We start from the raw sequence: 22,115 nt of genomic DNA, 5'->3' as shown, positions 1-22,115 counted from the left end.
GGAAGTATAAGAGTACAGTACATCAGTTATTTATAAATTTCAAAAAGGCATATGACTCGGTTAAGAGAGAAGTTTTAAATAATACCCTTATTGAATTTTGTATCCCCAAGAAACTAGTTCGATTAGTTAAAATATCTCAGTGAAACGTACAGCAGAGTCCGTACAGGCCAGTTTCAGTAGAATTTTCATTCACTGCGGGCTAAAGCAAGGAGATCACTATCACTTTTACTTTTTAACTTTGTTATAGAATATACCATTAGGACAGTCCAGGATAACAGAGAGGGTTTGGAATTAAACGGGTTACATCAGCTACTTGTCTATGCGGATGACGTGAATATGTTAGGAGAAAGTCCATAAACGATTAGAGAAAATGCGGGAATTTTACTTGAAGCAAGTAAAGAGATAGGTTTGGAAGTAAATCCCGAAATGACAAAGTATATGATTACGTCTCGTGACCAAAACATAGTACGAAATGGAAATATAAAAACTGGAAATTTATCCTTTGAAGAGGTAGAAAAATTCAAATATCTTGGAGCGACAGTAACAAATATAAATGAGACTCGGGATGAAATTAAATGCAGAATAAATATGTGAAATGCATGTTATTATTCGGTTGAGAAGATTCCGTCATCCAATCTGCTCTCAAAAAAGCTGAAAGTTAGAATTTATAAAACAGTTATATTATTGATTGTTCTGTATGGTTGTGAAACTTGAACTCTCAGAGAGAGGAACGGAGGTTAAGTGTGTTTGAGAATATAGTGCTTAGGAAAATATTTGGGGCTAAGAGGGATGAAGTTACGAGAGAATGGAGAAAGTTACACATCGCATAACTGTACGCATTGTATTCTTCACCTGACATAATTAGTAACATTAAATCCAGACATTTGAGATGGGCAGGGCATGTAGCACGTATGGGCGAATCCAGAAATGCATATAGAGGGTTAGTTGGAAGGCCGGAGAGAAAAAGACCTTTGGGGAGGCCGAGACGTTCAGAGAAAAAAAAAAACATGGCACGGAATGACCTATTTTGGAAAGATCCGTAACAGGTTAAATAACTTCTTCAAGAATGACAACATCCATGTAGCACCTAGAACAAATAATAAACTAAGTAACAGAAAACCTAATCGTTTAAACAATAATGAAACATATCTAAATGGTGGCATTTATGAATTGAATTGTAAAAACTGTCCTAAAAATACCTTGGTCAAACCCGCAGAAATTTTAAAATCAGATACAACGAATATATTGCAGATTTCAAATATTACCGTAATAAATAAAAATTGAAACCCACCTCATAGAAGAAGGTCATGAACTCACAAATATTAAGGACACATTACAAATAGTAAAAGTCTTAAACAATAATAACATAATTGATTGTGCTGAGAAATATTTCATTGCAAAAACATTTAACCAGGGTACCCAATTATAAATGAACAAATTAGTAATCCATCGAACCTATTATACAACTTATTCAAATCAATTATCGTAAGACAACCCCAACCTGAACCTACACTTACAACCCCCACCCCAGTACCTACGTCATACAACGTACATTAGTATGTATAGACTATGCATACTGTGAAGACGCTGCGAGAAGTTAGTTACAGCCAAGCCTGCACAACAAACACAGCAACTGCTTCAATTCACATCATTATGTAAGTGTTATAGTACTATATACATAAAGTTTAAAGAAACAATTTATATATGAATTAGTTTCCACAATACTTAACTCATCTTACAGTTACACTCGGCCACAGCTGACTCCTGTAACGTGACAAAAAAAATTTCCACAGGAAGAAATTGTACAGCAACTTTCACCGTGTTTTCAAGCGGATAGTCACGCCATATGTCAATTTTAATTTAATGAACGTTTTAAATTTTAACTATATTTTATTTTTGTATAATTTATATATTGTTTATTGAATCCTAACCAGATATGAATTACGTTGTTCACATTTATGTGTTACTGTTTGTAGATCTGAATATGGCAAATATTGTCGAAAACGTTAATCTTTTAAATGTACTATAGTATTTAATAACTATACGAGTATTGTACTTGATAAGCATATAGACGGCTATTACACAAAATATTAATAAATTATTACCTGCTTATCGGATAATTACCAACATGATCATAAAAAATTCTACATTGAAGTTGAGTTTTTTGGACTAGCCTAATGAACATAAAAGTTTCATGTCTACTCCAAGAGGATTAAGCGAGGAAAATGCTGTAGCTTAAGTCTGTTCCTCTTCAATCTTGTCAGACACAAAATTATATAAAAGCCACTTCGCTTAATGTGGGATATACAGTGGATAATAAAGCCATCAGTATGACATATGATGCTAATAATCCTGCATTTGTTACAGATACAGAAGAGCACTTAAAAATATATTCAAGTTTTGCCAAACGTGCTAACAATTTAACATGAATATGTCTGTAGGCAAAACTAGATGATCCAGTTAAATTCATACTTCTGGAAAACAAACCGACAGAGCAAATGTCTCTATTTAAATATCTCGGAGTCGATTTGTTTAAGCAGCCGTGATTAATGTAATGTAATTAACTCTTAAGCATCAAATTAACAGAGCTACAAAACATCTGGTTACTTAGAGATTTACTCACTCAATAAATACACGCATATGGATAACAAAGCCAGAATCTGAAAGATTTGTATAATACCGATTGTTCGATTATTATATATTTAATCAGTAGTCCGAAGACTGATTGGTAACGCCAATAATGCATCATTAATGAGACAACTAAGCCCACCATATGGTTTCGAAACGGAAGCAGACACAAGCAAAACTAAAAATATGTTATGAACAGCAGAATGAAGTTGAGAGCAATAGTCGAAAATAAAATAAAAACTTTTAAAAGATCACCTAAGAAATACGGATATAAGGAATCAATGTGAACTGTAGGACGTGATGAGATGGGGGAAACAAAGAAGAAGAAAATGGTGTAAAAATTCGAAAATAATGAGAAAAAATAGATTGGCTCACATGGCACTAGAAGGAAAAACCAGCAGGAAGATCACCGAAGAGATGAAAGGACAGTTGGCAGTCCATTACTCCAGAATTTTAGGATTAATATTAATAACCTCAAGTAAAATAAGAAGAAAAAAGCATTGGAGGAAGTAAGTAAAAATTCGAAGTGAACAGAACAGGAAAATTGTGTCATATCTAAACTGAACATGGTAGGAAAAATACTTTTAGAAAATCACTATACATATAATTATTGCTAGTTGAGTCAATATTGAGCTATGGAAGCAAAATTTTGGTAACGGTTGGATGTTACAGAAAAATAATATTGACTGTGGTTGTGAAAATAGATTGAGACACAGAGAAAGAGTTTCCAGACTGGGGCACACAACAAGGAATCAGTAAATAGGCATCAAATATTGCTGAAGAGATTGTATTGAACAGGAGAGAATAAGAGTTTGAAGTGATTTGGCCATCTGATGAGAATACAAGGAAAGAAGTGGCTTAAATAAATTCACCAATGGCAATTTAAAGGAAGGAGGAGGAGAAGTAAGCCTAAGAGAACGTGGAAAGACAAAATGATGAAGGGTATGAATGAGAGTGGCTTGAGAATTGAAGACGCACAAGACAGAAGACTGTGATTTGGGAAAACAAAACTAACTGAAGAATTCCTAACATTTATTGCCCTTGTTCTTGTTAGACGTTTCCTCTTTTTAGCTGTTGCGTCTAATGCTCTTTCTTCTCGATAGAGGGGGCACATTATACCAGCAATTATACTTCTTTGACAGATGGCTGGTCTGTCGCGAGAAGTGAGAAAATTAAATACGAAATGAAATTATGCAGGATTCTAGGACTGGGAAGGAGGCGGGTCGCCTGAAGAGACTTGGTAAACTACGAAAAACTCAAGTCAGGAAAGCTGACCTCAGGAATCAAAATACAGAGCTACAAAGACAAGGAGGACGTGTTAACTATTATATCACTTTATGCAGGATGTTTCAGTGGCTGTTACAATTTTAGAGGTAGTACAGGCGATCAATATGAACAATTTTTTATAGGAACCTACGTCCGGAAATGTTCCTTTTGGTAGTTATAAGCCTTGATTTGTATCAGTGTAGTCAGCTAGCATCGAACTCAAGGTCTATGAATTTGTAACTCTTCTTTTACTCCCACGAAGTGTCAACAAAAGAAGAAAGTATATTTAAAAAAGAGCATCGTATGTACACTGATTGGTCTGGGTTGAACACCAGATCATGAAACTTAACGTGACGGGAAGAAAAAGTTTGACATTGGCAGACTCTTAAGTTATGCTGTTTACATTTCGGTTACGTCATGTTACGTTATGTTACAGTAAGTGAATGTAATGTGGCCCAAGTAACCGAATCTGGGACTTAATGTGAATAACGGCATTCATGAGTCAGAATAAAATTCGAACCTTGAATCTTATAGAGTAGCCCTACTGTAATTGATAGTTCTTGTCACACAGTTCGGGTAACGACAGCCTAAAGAAATGCATAACTTTATTTCTTATGAAACTGAAGGAGAAGGAAGGGAGAACAGAATCATGAGTACATGTACAAACGTAGATGCACAAGTATTTTTATATTTTGACCATGACATTGATTTCATTAATGGTTTAAGGCATAATAATGGGTAAATATCGCATTTCTCCGAGAATATGATGGTAATAAGTTGCATCCATTGACTATAAACTTACTTACTTAAAACAATTCCGTGATTATAGTTATTTGACATAATTTAAAGCTAATTTGAACAGGCAATAAGATCCTACTTCCACAGCCAGTTAGATCAATAATTTAAAATATTATAATTAGGCATGAAGCTGAAGATAAATGTGGTGAAGCTGTACTGGTTATGTGAGAACTGAAGGAGCACAGAGGTCACATTCAGAGAAAGCTCCGCTCCCACGATACGAGTTTTGCCTGTTAGTAATTAAATAATTTGGCCAAAGGAAAACATTTCTCAGTTATTTACTTAATCATACATGTCCTCAAAGCTCTGGGTTACTGGTCAACCTTCAGCCGGTGTTGTAGTTCAGCGAGAGAGTGAGCTATCATATAGCCAGAATTGGAAACTTCGTAATACTCAAATATCATTATTTTGAAAGGTATTATAATTATCATACAGTGTGTTCCGTAGAATCACTACACAAAGAAATCTGAATATCTCCTAAACTAATAGTGACAGAATAACCGGACTTAGATTTTATGTTAGAAAAACTTACCAAATTTCAATAGATCTCCACATGTGCTCCTCTGGTAGCCCGAACAATATCAAGACGGTATTCTATCTCCCTCCACGTGTTCCGCAGCATTACAGGTGTGACGGAAGCACAAGCGTCTACTATCCGCCTTCGGAAGTCAGCCAGGTCCTGTACTGGAGTTCGATAAACAATGCTTTTTACATATTCCCAAAGAAAGAAATCTAAGGGAGTCAAATGTGGTGACCTTGGAGGCCATTCAATGGAACCTGATCTTCCGATCCACTTATTTGGAAATCGTGTGTTGAGGTAGTCTCGAATTTGATTGGCGTAATGTGGAGGGGCTCCATCTTGCCGGAAGAAGAACTCATCCTGTATTTGCGGGACTGCATAATTCTCCAGCATATCTAGGTATGTTGTCCCTGTCACTGTGCTTTCAACAAAGAAGAAAGGTCCGATCACAGGATCACAAGTCAAAGCACACCTCACGTTAACTTTGGGGCTATCACGTTCATATTCCATTACGACACGTGGGTTTTCTTCTCCCCATACTCTACAGTTATGGCGGTGGACTTTACCACACGTGTGAAAGGTTGCTTTGTCCGAGAATGTGACGTGGTTGAGGAATCCATTATCATCAATGCGGGATAACACTGCATTAGCGTACTCGGTTCGTCTGGGTTTATCATTTCGCTGCAGGTTTTGCACAAATTGGATTTTGTATGCTCTAAGTCGCAATCTTTTATGGACAATGTTCTGATCAGTCGACTTCAGAATACCCAGGTCTGAATTGGCCCGTCTAATTGATTTCCTTGGGCTGCGCTGAAATATTTCCTAACGTCTTCAACTTTAGCAGCGGACACTGCTTTTTTGCCGCTTCCCTTCATTAACACAGAGCCTGTTTCCAACAGCTGATTATACCATTTAAAATGGTGTGACGCTCTGGAGCATTTGCATCATATTCCTGCCTAAATCGTCTTTGCACTGCAATTGGGAACTTCAATTCGACTAACCAATAACAACATTTCACTTTCTGTTGTACCGTGAATTCCGCCATTTTAACTCCAGTGTTGACATGCCCCGAGAATGCGCACTAGAGTCATAATTTTCATTGTTACCAAACTTGGAGAGTTTCTACATAAGACAAGATGAGAAACATATTTATAAATTCACTGAGTGACGAGATATTTATATTTCTTTGTGCTAGTGATTCTACGGGACACAGTGTATTATTACAAAGGAATTTTAAAATAATATGCGATCCATCTAAAATACCGCACATTATCAAAAATTATATTATTACTGTAGGCAATATTGGAGAAAATTAATTTTATAGAGACATTTTTGTTCTGATCAGTACGCCAGAAAAGAATATGCATGGCAATAAACTGTGTTTTGAAGATGACGCATACTTTCTTATTATACGTTTTACTCATTTCGCAACAAATTCGTTCTGGAATATGTAACAAATTAATTCATGATATTACTTAATTTCCTTTAGTTACCATTCACAAAAACATGTGTAGGCCTGTATATAAAATGTATATACAGTTAAACTTTGTTATAACGACATAGGTTTACGCGATATCTCATTTATAGCGAAACATATTCTGTGGTACCAATTTATTCCTCATTAGGATCGTACCACTTGCCTTGTATAATGTGACATTTATAAATGCATCTTCCTCGTATAAACGACATTGTGATTCTTATTTTGAAATACAAATTTTTTTAAGAACGAGACCATTTTAAGATTATAACATACACTTGTACGAGTACTACAAAGTATCCAGCTAAATTCTCTATTCCCATCCGCAATCTTTATAGTCCGCACTAGCATGCTGTGCAGCTGTCAAAAAAAAAAAAAAAAAAAAAAAGTGACCGCACTCATGAACAGCGAATATATTATAAGTCCACTTTCGGGTCACGGTGATGTTACACGATGCATGCACTTGTAGAATCGCACTTCAAACTGTTTCAGAGCCATTCGATATGTGTGCCTCGTAGAGCATAGGTAGAGTACTAGGTTAGTGATTCGAAGGTTGTGAGTTCGAGCCTTGTTCAAGTTATCATTTTATTTTGTTATCGTTCGTTAGCGATATAAATAATATTCAAGTTATCATTTATATTGTTATCGTTCTTTAGCGATATAAATGATATTCAAGTTGTCATTTATATTCTGTTAACGTTCTTTAGCGATACAAATAATAAAAATTTAATGTTAGGTTTGGAACAATACAGCTGCATAATACTATTGTCTGTGCATTTCGAACTGGCGGCTCAAGATCACGTATAAACGTACAAAAGTACAAACCACGCACGAGTCACTGAACTGAAAACTGTGAACTGAAGTAAGGTAATTCCGGCTGTCCCAGGTGACTTTAATTGAGAGGAATAGTCCAGGATTGGCGTAAGCTCACGTGGAAAATGCAGTCCATTACTTGACCTTCAGCCGTCAGTTCGAAATGCACAGATAATAGTGTTAGTTTTTCTTCTTGTATTATTACATTATACTATCCTGTAACACAATAAAATGAAAAGGAGTGACGAGGATTTGAACCTGAGACGTTGGCATCTAAATTCTGACGGTCTTTCGACTGAGCTACGGGGGCACAAATAAAGAAGCATATGCAGAAAAATTGGCCCAATCCCCCTTCAAGTCGTCCTGATGATTTGTGGAAGCTCGTACGGATGCCTGGAATCCCGTGACAGAACAGTCGCTATTTGAAAAGACTAGTCGATTCCATGCCCACTCGACTGCAAGATGTGAGGAAGATGGACTAAATATTGAATCGTAGCTTTTTTAAACTTTTAATTGTCTGAATTTTCTAAAGCAGATGCCAGCAAGTTTGTTTTGTTTATGCCATGAAAAATATTTTTGTTGAGAATAAAATCTTTCTTTCTTTCCATTTGCAGTCATGATGTCATAATAAATAAGGATAGTCATGGCATAGTACATTTATTAAACTGATGTTATTTATTAAAACAATAATAAAAGAGACAGGGACAATTATACTTTTTCTCTCTCTCTTAAAAAAACATAAGAAACACTAGGTTGAGTTTCGAACACACATCATGAATACCAGCCCGGAACACTACCACTACTCTACACTAATGACATGTAGAACACTTCAATTATAGCTAGATAGATATCAGGCCACATGGTCCAACAACATGTAACATCGCCTGTCTCCGAATTGTAGCGAAGATACCCGAAGGGAATTTAGCTTCTAGAGAGCGGTCACCTTTTCTTTTGACAGCTGTACATACATAGTACTTGCAAAATTCAGTTACATCATTACAGCAGACTTGTATAGACAATGGTTACAAAAGGAAGGTGTTTATTCTAAAAAAAAAAGTGAAAGTGATAGGTCTACAAGAAGTAGAAAATGAAAAAAAAAAAAAGTGAGAGTGCAATGATGTTGAGAATATGCACGAATAAGAAAGAAAGTTAGTTTCATAATATTTATTCAATTGAAGAAACTTGCAACTAAGGTACAGAGGTATGTACAAATCAAGAGTTGTTTATTTTTTTAATATAACTTTTTTTTACAAACCCAAATGTTAACATTTTAAACTATACATGCTACTCGTGTGTTTTACGGTAGTTGTAACAGCATTATAGATCACATACCTACCCTAAATACCCACTGGGTCACATTCATTTTACATGGCGGTCGACTCACAACTTAATTTCGAATTACAAGTAACATTCCTCTCTGTGCGTTAATCATATCCCACAAACTCTTACTGTGGATGCATGGCCCAGTGGTCGACTCACAACTGAATACACATTGATCTCGATTGCGATAACCATTCATCACATGTCACATATTGATGCGACCAAATACTATGGATGCCATGCAATATACGATACGACATCTCGTGATACCATAGCTTAAAATGAAAAATAAAACAATTGAACTAGGGCTGTAGTGGGAGTTGAAGCATATGTAAAACTGTAAATACGTTTAAATCTGTAATTATAAATTAAATAAAATAATCTCTCTGCGTTCTTAGGTTGCCCTCTTTTTAAGCAGGAAGACACTAATATTAATGATAAAAATATGTGCTACTGTAAGGAGAACTTTAACATATGCAGAGAAAGAAACAATAATTTGAAGTTTTATAAAACTGTGATAATATTTTGTAAAGGCCTACTTAGTGGAAGAATTTAAGTGAAATATGGACATGATAAAAGAATAATATATTATATGCAGTCGAAACGAAATTCTTAATTTCTGTGCTAGGAATTACAAAATACCACAGACTAAGAAATTTAATGATATACGAAGCCAAATTAAATATTTAACTTTAGTTATGGAATAGACAATTACAGAGATCAATGGATGAATAGCAACTTCCAAAATCTTAGAACAAAGTAAAAATGAACATGGGACATGCTAAGAAGATTGTCTAGCATTCTAGGCAATTGAAGAATGTGATCTCAAAACGCGTTCAGTCCATTTTTATGAATGGAGAGGGCCAATTTTTTTTATCCACCTGTCTGCGGACTGAGCGAGTTTTCAAGTGACATGCACAATAACACAAACTTTTAGACAAGGAATAGCGTTGTTTTGGAAGAAAAGAAGCCTAAAATATAATTATAGTACAGTGAGCCGTAAGTAATGACAATAATTCTGGTGGGTGATTCCTTGAGTAAAGAGCAACAGAAAAATGAAATACTATTTTGCTATATTTTGAATAGTTTTCCAGAAAAACGTGCATTTTAAAATGCATGAATTACGAGAACTTGCAACGCTGCACCCTACAATCAGCTGGGAGTACACATTATGTTGTGTTGTTCTGAACAAACCCCACCACCTGGATTGTTGAAGGTCAATGCCATCATGTCATGTGCATTGCATTTAAATTCGTAAGAAAAAGTACAGATGATATATACCGTCCAATTTTGGTGTTTAAACTGTGTTAGATAACGGAGAATGAATACTGCTTGTTTCAAGTTAAACAAAATATTGGACAACCTAATTTTAATTAAATGTTGAGAGAACAGAAGCAATAAGACAGGCTTCTTTCAAACTAAATGGATAAGATTGCGAAATATTTCTACACTCCCATTTCAATTGAATATTCTAGAAATCGTGAACAATAATGATGAATATTTCACGTTATAAAATCAAAATTTTAAAACATTTAAAACTCTAAAAGGAAAACTAAAAATACGATATGCTTATTTCACGTTGAAAACTATGAATTAATAATATTCATTGAAAAATCGTATATTGAAAAAAAATATATATATATATATTAATGCCTGTTATATATAAATTTGTAAGAACATAATTACATGCAGCCACTTAAACCATGCAACGTATTAATAAAATGAGATATATTAACTTTTTAAATTATGGAGAATGGCCAAAAAATTAAAGTTATTTTCTATTTGAGTAGGTACATATTAAATTATTTCATTTAAGTATATATTTTAATAATAATACAAGAAAAAAACTATAACAGTAATGTAGGCCTAATTCGCAACATGTTAAAGAACTAAGCTGTTACTAAAGGCTTAACTTCCGATTAGAGCTGCACCTACATGTATATTACAGTAATATTCACTTGTTAAATCCGGTATCCGGCAGGAAGGAATAAGAAAAGCGTCATACGCCTGTTACAAATAGTCGCTCTTATGACGTGTTAGAACTTATCACTAGAGCTAGGATTTATATGTAGTATGAGTTAAGAATGACGCCGAGTATAGTTGAGTCGATGTGATGCCGGTTAAGAAGGTTTTAAGCCTGGTTGACAAGACTGGAATTGCAAGAAAAGTCACAAGGACTAGACAATGCAGCTTTTAAACCCGAAGTGTTTTGTAAGTGGTGGTTAAGAGGATTAAATATCCTTAGCGCTAACTAATGGAAGTACTGAATGACAAGAATGGCAAGTATGAGGAGTGGGGGAGTGTTTGTAAATTATACCGACTAAAAATATTAGCTATTACTACATACGAATCCTAGCTCTACTTATCACATTATTGCTTGTCTAGTAGGCCTATGCTTCTCCTCGACTAAGAAATACTAGTATCCTCGAAATATTCTAATTTATTGCTCTATGCAACTCCTATTCGTAAACAGTAAGTTATATGTATTGTACACTACGATATTATCAAGTAACAAGATAACGTAAATATGAATATTTTATTTACTTACGTAGTAACCGTGTATTTTGAAGTGTTGTAATCCGATTGAATTTGTCGCAGGAAAAAAAGCAATTAGCTAATTTGACGTTGCCGTTATTTCTGGCACATTACACACTGGTGTCGTGCATTTCATGCTGTATTTTTTTATTTTAGTAGGTTATTTTACGACGCTTTATCAACATCTAAGGTTATTTAGCGTCTGAATGAGATGAAGGTGATAATGCCGGTAAAATGAGTCCGGGGTCCAACACCGAAAGTTACCCAGCATTTACTCATATTGGGTTGAGGGAAAACCCCGGAAAAAACTTCAACCAGGTAACTTGCCCCGACCGGGAATCGAACGCGGGCCACCTGGTTTCGCAGCCAGACGCGCTGACTGTTACTCCACAGGTGTGGACTTCATGCTATATGTTCGGTTCAAGTTTGTCGAGCGTGACAAGAACCGAAGTCTGCTTTGAAGAAGCGGATCTGTCTCGCTCGCTCGGTTTGTCCCTTGTATGATCTGTGCCCATGAAGTTCGCTGGCCTCTCTTACACTCCTCTCCCAATCCTTCATGCTTTTAGATGAGTACGGATTTTAGAACAAATCTTGTCAAGTTTTATTTAGATGTAAGGACAGGTAATTTTTATTACAAAAATATTATTAAACTTCGACAGAAATATACGTACACATAGGTACACCACATTATGTTTTTAAAATACATGCCACTTGTTATTATACCAATTACAGAAAGAAAATAGCTATAATTACATTCTTCACATAATATTCAAATCACAGTTACTCGGTAACAATATTTGTGTGACTTTACGGATGATGAAAGTATTGCAGGCACTATGTTCTATTCAAGTTAGTCGAGTATGACGAAGTTCGACATTTGTCAATGTTCGCTCTGCAGAAGAAGGCCTGTTGTATTTGTTCCACTTTGTTATAAATATATTCGCTGTCCTCCATTCTCACCCCTTCATATTTTATCATAGATCTTGCGTTAGTTTTTCATATAAAATAAGACAAATTTGTAATGCCTTGGACAGTATTTTAAACCGCTAAAGGTACCGCAAGCGACAGAGACAAGCTACCGAGACAGGCGGCACAGACAAGAGACTAGTCGCTTTATATCTGCTTTCTATAGAATTATATGAAGTACATTTGAGAGCGCGAGACAGAGACAAGCGACCGAGACGGACGACCGAGACAAAGAGCATGAGACCGCTTTCGGACCAGTAGTGTCTCGCGACGGTCTTGTGCAGCGCGTATTTTGTGGAGTGAAATACCTGTCTAAAATGTCAGAAATTAAATTCACTGGCGAAGAAGACTATTCTTAGATGTGGTTTCAACAGAAAGAAGTACTGCCGCCAATGTTGATTCAGATCCAGCAGTTGCTTCAACTTCGGCAAACCATCAGCCTGAGAACAGCGATGAGTGTCCAAATGAAGCGTCGCAATCGCCTAAACCACTGCCGCCACGAAAAAAAGGACGCAAAAACAATCAGGATAATATTCTTGATTACTTCAAGAAACGGGAAGAAAGTCGGCAAATATTAATGCAAAAGTTAAGCACCAACACAAGTATGGAAATTGAAGACCGTGTTACTTCATTTGGGAATCGTATGAAATCCGTTTTAAGGAAGCTACATTCACGATTGAAAATACAGGCTGAGAACGAAATATTCAACTTTTAACAAAATATGAATTGAGATGGATATGCTAGAAGAGAGATCACTATCAAGTGGAATATCCAACCCAAGTACTTCTATGTCAGCATATTCTCCTTCAAATACTGCCTCAACCTCCAAACTAACTTAAGGGTGCAGGCACAGAATGCTACACAAAATGAAGAAAATTATTATGATGATTTTTGTGACATAATTACTAATAATACGATATAAAACTTGTCTTAAAGTGAGTGACAGTTTTTCTTGCGCTGATGTATCGCCTTTTGTTTGTATGTCTTTTTCTATTAAACTCAACACATAACCAAACTGTTTTTGATTCAAACTAAAATAACTCCTGAACTTATCTTCTTCTACTAATAAATGATTCATTATTAATAAACAAAAAAATCCTTCTTCACGTCTTGTTTTGAATATAGAACTCATATTCTTTGCTTCTTTCGCAACATATAACACAACAAATCATCATCATCACCATCATCATCATCTTTTTCTTCCTCTTCGAGCAATTTTTAGAAGCACTTTTGTAGTCATATTTCACAAATATTTCTCAACAAACATTTCTAGAATACTGAGAGTTGTGTGTCAGTTTCGCTTGTCGCTTGTCTCGGTCACAATATCAATTTGTATTAACGAAAAGTAAGAGATGCCTCCGTCTCCTGGCTCTGTTGCCTGTCTCGGTCGCCTGTCTCGGTCGCTTGTCTCTGTCGCGTGCACCCAAATGGTACCTTTAAAGATTTTAGCACATATCTTGCGATTAGTTTTTTTCATATGGAATAAGACGAAGTTTGTAATGTCTTGGTTTCCTCTCTCATATCTGAACATTGCACATACTAGTCGGTACTTTGAATGTATACTTTTTGAATATATTTTATTTGATTTATTTATACGTAAATTTATGTGAAAGTTTAGTCATATTAATAACAAGAAAAATTATCTGTACTAATTACTACACAAGATATGTGCCTGATATCCTTATGCAGGTAAAGTAAAAAGGCGCAGGAAGAGGAGGAACTAAAGAGAATGGCACCGAACATTTGTAGAGAATGGGAAATACTGAACAAACGCAAAGAGAGTTTCAGTTCTAAAGAGACTCGGCAAACATCCGAACATAAGGCTTCTTACCGGTTTTAAATGAACTCGGTTATTCTAGTTTACATGCTTCACATCCAGGTACTGTTGGAATGTCTATGGAGTAGGGCGAATTTTGTAGTATCTTGATATCGCCTCTCATGTTCGAACATTGCACGACACTATTACACACATAGTGAGTAATTTACGTACAGTCACGGAAGAAAAAACTGGCCGATGTGCAGCAAAACTCGTAATGTTACTTATGCCGGTTTTGTTGTGATTATCACAGTATAGAGCATTGGTCCCCAACAAGGTATATGGATTTACTATAGGGTCCCCAACTCAGAGCACTGTGTCGTCATCAAGCCTTGCCCGCTCGCCCGCGGAAAGTCGTAGCAGGGCAGGTAAGATGTTCAGCGGCGGGACCAAAATATGAATTTACTACTGCCCGTGCCTCACTTCCTGAGCTGTTTCTTTGCGGGGCGAGACGCAGAGGGACAGGGTAGGAGGAGCTGCGTACCGCATGTGCCTACTACCTTACGTTCAACACATCGGCCTTTTCAGGATTCCTTTCGTCAGCTATGGAGCAAGATCAGCCATTGACAAGCGAATGTATAGGCTGTCCCCTCACGAAACAGATTATGTCCCCATCAATTCCTGTAATTAAACACTAATACCAGTTGTAGACTACAGTCTCTACAAGACATTATAGACCTAATCGCGATTACGGTTATCATGTGTACACATCCGTAAACTCTTTCCTCAATGGCAGTGTTTCTCAAACTTTTTCCACCGCGAAACCCCTTTTAATCTAAAGTGTAACTGCGGAATCCCTGTAATATTTTATTAGTGTTTAAATTAACAGACAAGTGAAAGCTAGTATCTCAATATTTCTGTTCAGTGGGACGAATGTATTTGCTTTTTAAGCCTGCAATCTGGTTTTATGGCGGAAAGTTGTAGTCTCATTTCTATTGTACTTCTGCATTTTGTCTTTTCGGTATTTTGTTTTAGTGAACAGATGCGCAGAGAATCCAGTGATGAAAGTGATAAATATTATGGATATTTTCCGTTTTAGATGTTCATTAAACATACTATTATTACGCATATTCTTGGATTATCATTATTATTATTATTATTATTATTATTATTATTATTATTATTATTATTATTATTATCGGTGGTTTCACGTTATTATTGATTCATATTTCCGTAACATTTATATATTTTTATAATATCCACTAAGTATAAAATAGCCACCGGAGCAGTCCAGTCGGCTAAGGCGTTTGCCTATCGATCCAGAGTTGCACTCGGGCGCGGGTCCGATTCCCGCTTGGGCTGATTACCTGGTTGTTTTTTTCCCCGAGGTTTTCCCCAACCGTAAGGCGAATGTCAGGTAATCTTTGGCGAATCCCCGACTTCATCTCACCAAATACCATTTCGCTATCATCAATCCCATCGATGCAAAATAACTTAGTAGTTGATACAATGTCGTTAAATAACCAAGTAAAATCATACAAGGCTCACGGAACCCCAGAACATACTTTGAGAAATGCTGCTCTATGGTAATTCAGCAGTTGTCCAAACTGAACGAAGAGTGGCCTAGTGTGTACTTACATTTTATGAAATCGCCATCAGAGATAATAGCGATAGTGGTAACCACGATTAGAGTATCCAGTATTATAAACAGTAAAGATCCCTGCGATGGCGTAGGATAATGTTTTCAGAACATGTAATATGCTGCCGTGCCGCCACGTTGCACTTCCCGTGACGTTCCGAGCAGACCTAAGAGGCGTGGTTATAAGCACTAGGGAACTCTCGGTTCAGGACGTGAGACACGGGCAGTACATAGGTTTATGATTGTTTTCTGATGGAAAAAAGATACGGGCTGAATAGAAATAACTAAATGAACTATCTTAAGCAATTTGAAAAAAAAAAAAAAAAAAAAAAAAAAAAAAAAAAAAAAAAAAAAAAAAACATTGTAGCCTATTTTCAACAAAGTTAGAAGTTAATAGATTTTATAATTACTTTTAGAAATATAATACATATTTCATGTTAATTATTCGGATAATGCATGACAATTACTGTAAATGTGTAAACTGCTTCTGTTAAGGAAAATGTTGAACAAAACACATAAAAATCCTAGGAATAATAATGCAGAAATTTAACTCCATTCAGTCCACTCAACACTGGCATTAGCACTGATTTTTCGGGATCTGTTTAATTTTCTTTTTCCTCAGCAATTTCTCAACGATTGGAACTATTGTTTGTATAGTGCATAATGTGACAGCACATTTTAAGTTGTGATCCGATAATTGGCTTCCATGACATGGCTTGTTTATCTTCATCATAGGAAAAAAATTACTGTTCGCACAGATGGCCTACGTGAATCCGAAAAAGGATGTCTGTATTATCGGGGAAATCTAAGACATGGAAAGTTCATATAAAAGTCAGATAACTTCTTTTGTTTTGATTTTTATCCTTCAATTCACTATCGTAAAGTAAATCAATAAGTTCTAATTACAAATACTAATTGAAAATCAAATTGAAAATTTTCCTAGTCTTTAAATCTCGAATCAAATTTCTGGTGCAGATCGTCATGATGTGTGAATATATTCTTCGAAACCCAAAGTCTTAAGAAACTAGTATGCCTATATCGTCGTTAATACTGAAAAATGTGCTGTAACTTATCCTTTTAGTTAAGCTAACGTTCCATAATTAAAAGTGGTTTATATTAAACGCCTTCACTCTCTCATATAAATGTGTAATAATCTTGTTGTTACCATGTAGAAAATAATTTAAAGCATTCAGATAATTCCATTGAGAAGGCAAGTTCACAAATCCATTTTTTCATTCTTCGCTTATGATACAGACTTTTCTTCTTCCTCCGTGAACGATGATGTTTCCTCCCTCAGTTCAAAGAACCTATTCAATAATTTGCCACGACTAAGTCACCGTACTTTACTACAATATGACAGATCGCCTTACTCGCTATTGCATTCATCAAGAAAGACTTAAATTGACAATGAGCGAGACTTTTCGATATAATTGTGTTGGTGGTTTTTCCAACTGGACTACTTCTATAACACCATTTTGATTTGTTTTGCACATAATTTCTGTTGGTGTATAATGTAGTGAAGTGAAATAGAAATAACTTCATGGGATACATTAACGCTTTTCACTTCGTCCCTTAGAGAGACTGGCTTTCGGAATGGTTTTATTTACATTCTACAGTATACTGTAGGTTATGCAGAGCCGGAGTTAGGTATAGTGCCGCTCCTAGGCAGTGCTAGATTTTGCCGTCCCTAAATCCCACAAACAGTTTATGGACAGCTATTATACAGGTGACGTTCACTTAAAGTTATTTTTAAATGAAATGTTACAATTCAGAAAACAAAATGTTAAATGTTATGATTTATTTAACGACGCTCGCAACTGCAGAGGTTATATCAGCGTCGCCGGATGTGCCGGAATTTTGTCCCGCAGGGGTTCTTTTACATACCAGTAAATCTACTGACATGAGCCTGTCGCATTTAAGCACACTTAAATGCCATCGACCTGGCCCGGGATCGAACCCGCAACCTTGGGCATAGAAGGCCAGCGCTATACCAACTCGCCAACCAGGTCGACTTCAGAAAACAGTAAATTACTGAAATCAAAATACATGCATCTTACTTGTGAATTATAAAGACTTTCTTCACAGAGAAAGCAATGATGGTATTATCAAAGTCGATCTGACGAAGCATATCAGACTCGAAGCAAAGAAACATAATACTCAAACGTATTCATTGTTGAAACAAAATTTACTTTTGAAAGGCAGGCTGTGGTTTTTTTTAAGCATGGTTTCTGTTGGTGTATCATTTTTACGAGTATTTCTTACTTCGACAGGAGTACAAAATAAATTGAAAAATAAACTCCAACTCTTTACAGAATAAACCTTTCAAATCGAATTATATAGTGAACATACTGAAAAGTGATTAAATAGTATTGTTGATGATATAGGCCAGTGTTTCTTAAACGTTTTTGAAGTGGGGACCACTTTTTTAAGTCAGAATAGTTCCGAGGACCACCTTACTCTTGTTCCCTTTGAAAGCAAAGCATATTTTAATACCAGTATATTTTAAACTGAATTAATTAATTAAAATTAATTTACTTCGTTTAACTTTATATTAGTATTAACTAATTAAGTTAATGTTAATAGAAAAAATTCATTTTAGATTTTTAATAAATCAAGGTATTAGAGTTTGGACAATCTTTGACTTATTAACTAAACAAAATAAATAAATAAATAAATAAATAAATAAATAAATAAATAAATAAATAAATAAATGAATGAATGAATGAATAAATAAATAAATAAATAAATAAATAAATAAATAAATAAATAAATAAATAAATAAATAAATAAATAAATAAATAAATAAATAAATAAATAAATAAATGTTGGTATTCTCATTAATGAGATGGATAAGCCTGCCGATTCTATATTTGTTCTATATTTTGATATATGCTGGTAAGCTTAAGTCAGAGATCGTTACATATATAGAGTCGATTTCGGTACTTTGTTTTTATTAGAGTTAATGATGAAAACCCTTTCTCACACAGATACGTAAAAGCAAACTGAATTATAATCTGTAAAGCACCACTGTACAGTTCAATATATTTTCTTTTCACTTGTGTTGAGGTCCAGAAATTAACCATACTTTCTGCTTGGAATTTCATTTTAAGTCGAGAGTTCAATTAACTGTTCTCTTTCACTCAACGAAAGTTTGTTATTTTCAATATCAAGGGATCGCGAACCTATGAAAATTCGTCATATTTACATGGAAAATAAATTTCAAATTGTGACCTCAGAGTTTCGAGATGCGAACGTATATCATTGCATAATTTTCTTTCCAATAACGAAATCATTTTCAATCAAAGAAGACTCTAGGGTTGGCAATAGTGAAAAAACCTCTGTTTTACGGATCTGACCCACAAACCAAGTATCCTCCCGAACACTTTTTTCTCATACAGTCAAAGAATTACCTTGTAGAGAGAGATTTAGTTCGTTTAGTTTTGAGAATATATCTGGAAGATATTCGAATGTACTTAGCCACATGTCGTCAGCTGATGTGCAGGGAAAAGATGGCGAGAAACACCATGTTCATAGTGCTTTAAATCCCTCTTGTTTTGCTGAGAGTAGAGTGGGAATTCGGTAGACAGGTAGGGTAATAAATTTCATAAAATATCAGTACTGGGAGTAAAAGTGAAAGGTGACTGTCATGTGTCATTTCCAGTCTCTGAGATTTTCAGATAGTGTGATACGCAATTCGTTTGAATTTGATTTTTTCTTCTGTCCTTTTTGAAGAACCACAAGGGCAGGCCTCGGGGACACAGGTGGTCCAAGGACCATAGTTTGAGAAACGCTGATATAGACTATTATATTGTGAATGTAACTGAGAGTTGTGGTTACTATTCATAGCGATAAAGAGCTAATAAACAACAATATGCAATTTGATTTCCAACACTGCATTCTTGTTCATACAAGCAGTTAAATTTAAGCAGTTTCAGAGTATAATAATGTGATACCGGCATTACAATATAACTATGCAGCTGCACACTTTCCTTTCACTCTTGCCACGGCCGCGACAATGTGATAACAAAACAATATCTCACTTCCACAAGGTGTTCAAGAAGAAACTTCAGGAAAGATTTACCAACATGTGTTTTAAAAATAAATTTCATTGTAAAATAAAAATGAAAAGGAAGAAAAAAAGAGAGAGAGAAAATGCCGCCCCCTGGAAATTGCCGCCCTAGGCAAGTGTCTAAGTTACCTAGGCCTGAATCCGGCACTGAGCCTATGTGTATATTTGCAACGTTTGTTGTGTTTTAGTCAACAGACAGAAAGTTGTTTTGCCATTGGTTTTGCCATTGCGGGTATGAGGAATGTTGTTAATGTTATTTTCATCCCCTCTATTCGTCTCTCTTGACTCTACAGACATACTATGTTTATGGTTTATGACTACTGTATATTTCGTGTTCTTTCTAGAGTGCTAGGCACGTGACCCTTTCCAGGCCTACTAACAGAATTTGTCTATAAATAGCCACAACCACTACGAAAATCGTCATTAATATTTCAGTTCCATAGATATGGACGTCAAAGCCAAAGCAATTGCACTGATCGAGGAAGGCCGATTTAGCAAGGCTCGAGCTGGAGAACGCTATAGAGTTGCGACTAGAACAGCGTCCAGGTGGTGGGCGCACTATCAAAAGCGAGGTTACATAACTCGTAAAGCTGGTAGTTGAAGACCCAAGGCATCAACACCACAACAAGATCTTATGTTAATAGAACGTTCGAGGCGCTTTCATTTTATACTTCTAAAATATTTGTGGCCGGCAGGGAATTTCCTGCTTCCAACAGAACGCCAGTAAAAGGCTCAATAGTGCCAACGTTGTGCTGAGAAGAACAGCGGTGAAGGAAGTTCTGACTGAAGACCATCGAATTGATCGTGTCACATTTTGTCGAATTCATACAACTATCCATGGAAAGAGGTCATCTTTTTGGATGATGTGTTTATGAACTATAGCAGGCCAGTGCACGTATATCGACCGAAACAATCCAAGAGATTTGACCCTGAATATGTGGTCCAGAGACAACGCAGCGATCGTTTGTCCGTGTCGGTGTGGTACGGATTTCTGGTTATGGTGGCGGTGCACTATGGAGGATTCATGGGCATATGAATGAGCATCAGTACACCAATAAACTGGAAAATGTGATGCTACCTAGTGTTCGTGTGTTTAAGCCCGAAAATAAAATAAAATTCCAACATGACTTGTCTTCGGTACACACATGCGTCGCCGTGCAGCGGTGGTTCAACATTCACAGGGACGATGTCGAGAGGTTCCATGGGTGCCAAGAAGTCCTGACTTAAATTCCATAGAAAATGTGTGTACGGAAGTGCAAAGCAATGTTAATGTGTAACTACAGAGTCGGTGTCCTAGGATTGCAGATGAATTGGGAATCTCATTGCAGATTGTTTGGGATGATGTTGCATTGTCAGATATATATATCCAAAGCCTTGTTAATTCTGTAAGTAGAAGAATGGATGCAGTGATCAATGTCAACGGTTTATTGACAGGTTATTAAGTCCAAAAGAAAACTGTTGTATATAACTAGAACTACTACGTAGAAGAACATTTTAATTTGTGATATAAAGAATATTCAGTATTAATTATTTTACTTCAGGAATTTATTTTTCTTTTCTTTTTTTAGAACAAAAATAAACACTGTGGGCCGTATTCATAGACATTCTTAGCGCGGGCTTTCGGTGGATGATCAGCGAACTAACGTTTTTTGTATTCATAAACCAGTGTCAGCGATATGATATGACATGATATGATACGATATGATATGATATGATATGATATGATATGATATGATATGATATGATATGATATGATATATATGAGGTCGACCTGGTTGGCGAGTTGGTATAGCGCTGGCCTTCTATGCCCAAGGTTGCGGGTTCGATCCCGGGCCAGGTCGATGGCATTTAAGTGTGCTTAAATGTGACAGGCTCATGTCAGTAGATTTACTGGCATGTAAAAGAACTCCTGCGGGACAAAATTCCGGCACATCCGGCGACGCTGATATAACCTCTGCAGTTGCGAGCGTCGTTAAATAAAACATAACTTATTATATGATATGATATGATATGATATGATATGATATGATATGATATGATATGATATGATATGATATGATATGAATCCTGTTTAGCACGCTAGTAGCCCGGGCTAGCGAAATGTCTATGAATAGCACCCTGTAGCTTTAATAATAGAATAAATAAATAGGTTCTAGTAAACACTACAATCACTTATATAATAATCAAAGGTTTTCCTAAATTGCACAAAAATTATTTCTAACTAACAAATCTATTTGTGTTTCTCTTCCCTCATTACTAATTGTTTACCGAAAGTAATTTATAGGTATTTATTTATTTCAATTTAACTGAATGTTCACTTATATAATT

At 35.7% G+C, this 22,115-nt stretch overlaps 1 protein-coding gene across 2 annotated transcripts in view; it reads right to left on the bottom strand.

Annotated features, from left to right (window-relative positions):
• The window catches only part of LOC138694450 (protein spaetzle 5-like), a 238,736-nt gene that overhangs the window by 70,960 nt on the left and 145,661 nt on the right, over positions 1-22,115 (bottom strand). The gene's annotated exons all lie outside the window — the stretch shown is intronic.

The sequence above is a fragment of the Periplaneta americana genome, chromosome 2, assembly GCF_040183065.1.
Source record: "Periplaneta americana isolate PAMFEO1 chromosome 2, P.americana_PAMFEO1_priV1, whole genome shotgun sequence".
Taxonomy (NCBI): domain Eukaryota; kingdom Metazoa; phylum Arthropoda; class Insecta; order Blattodea; family Blattidae; genus Periplaneta; species Periplaneta americana.
This window is presented reverse-complemented; position numbering and strand designations above follow the sequence as displayed.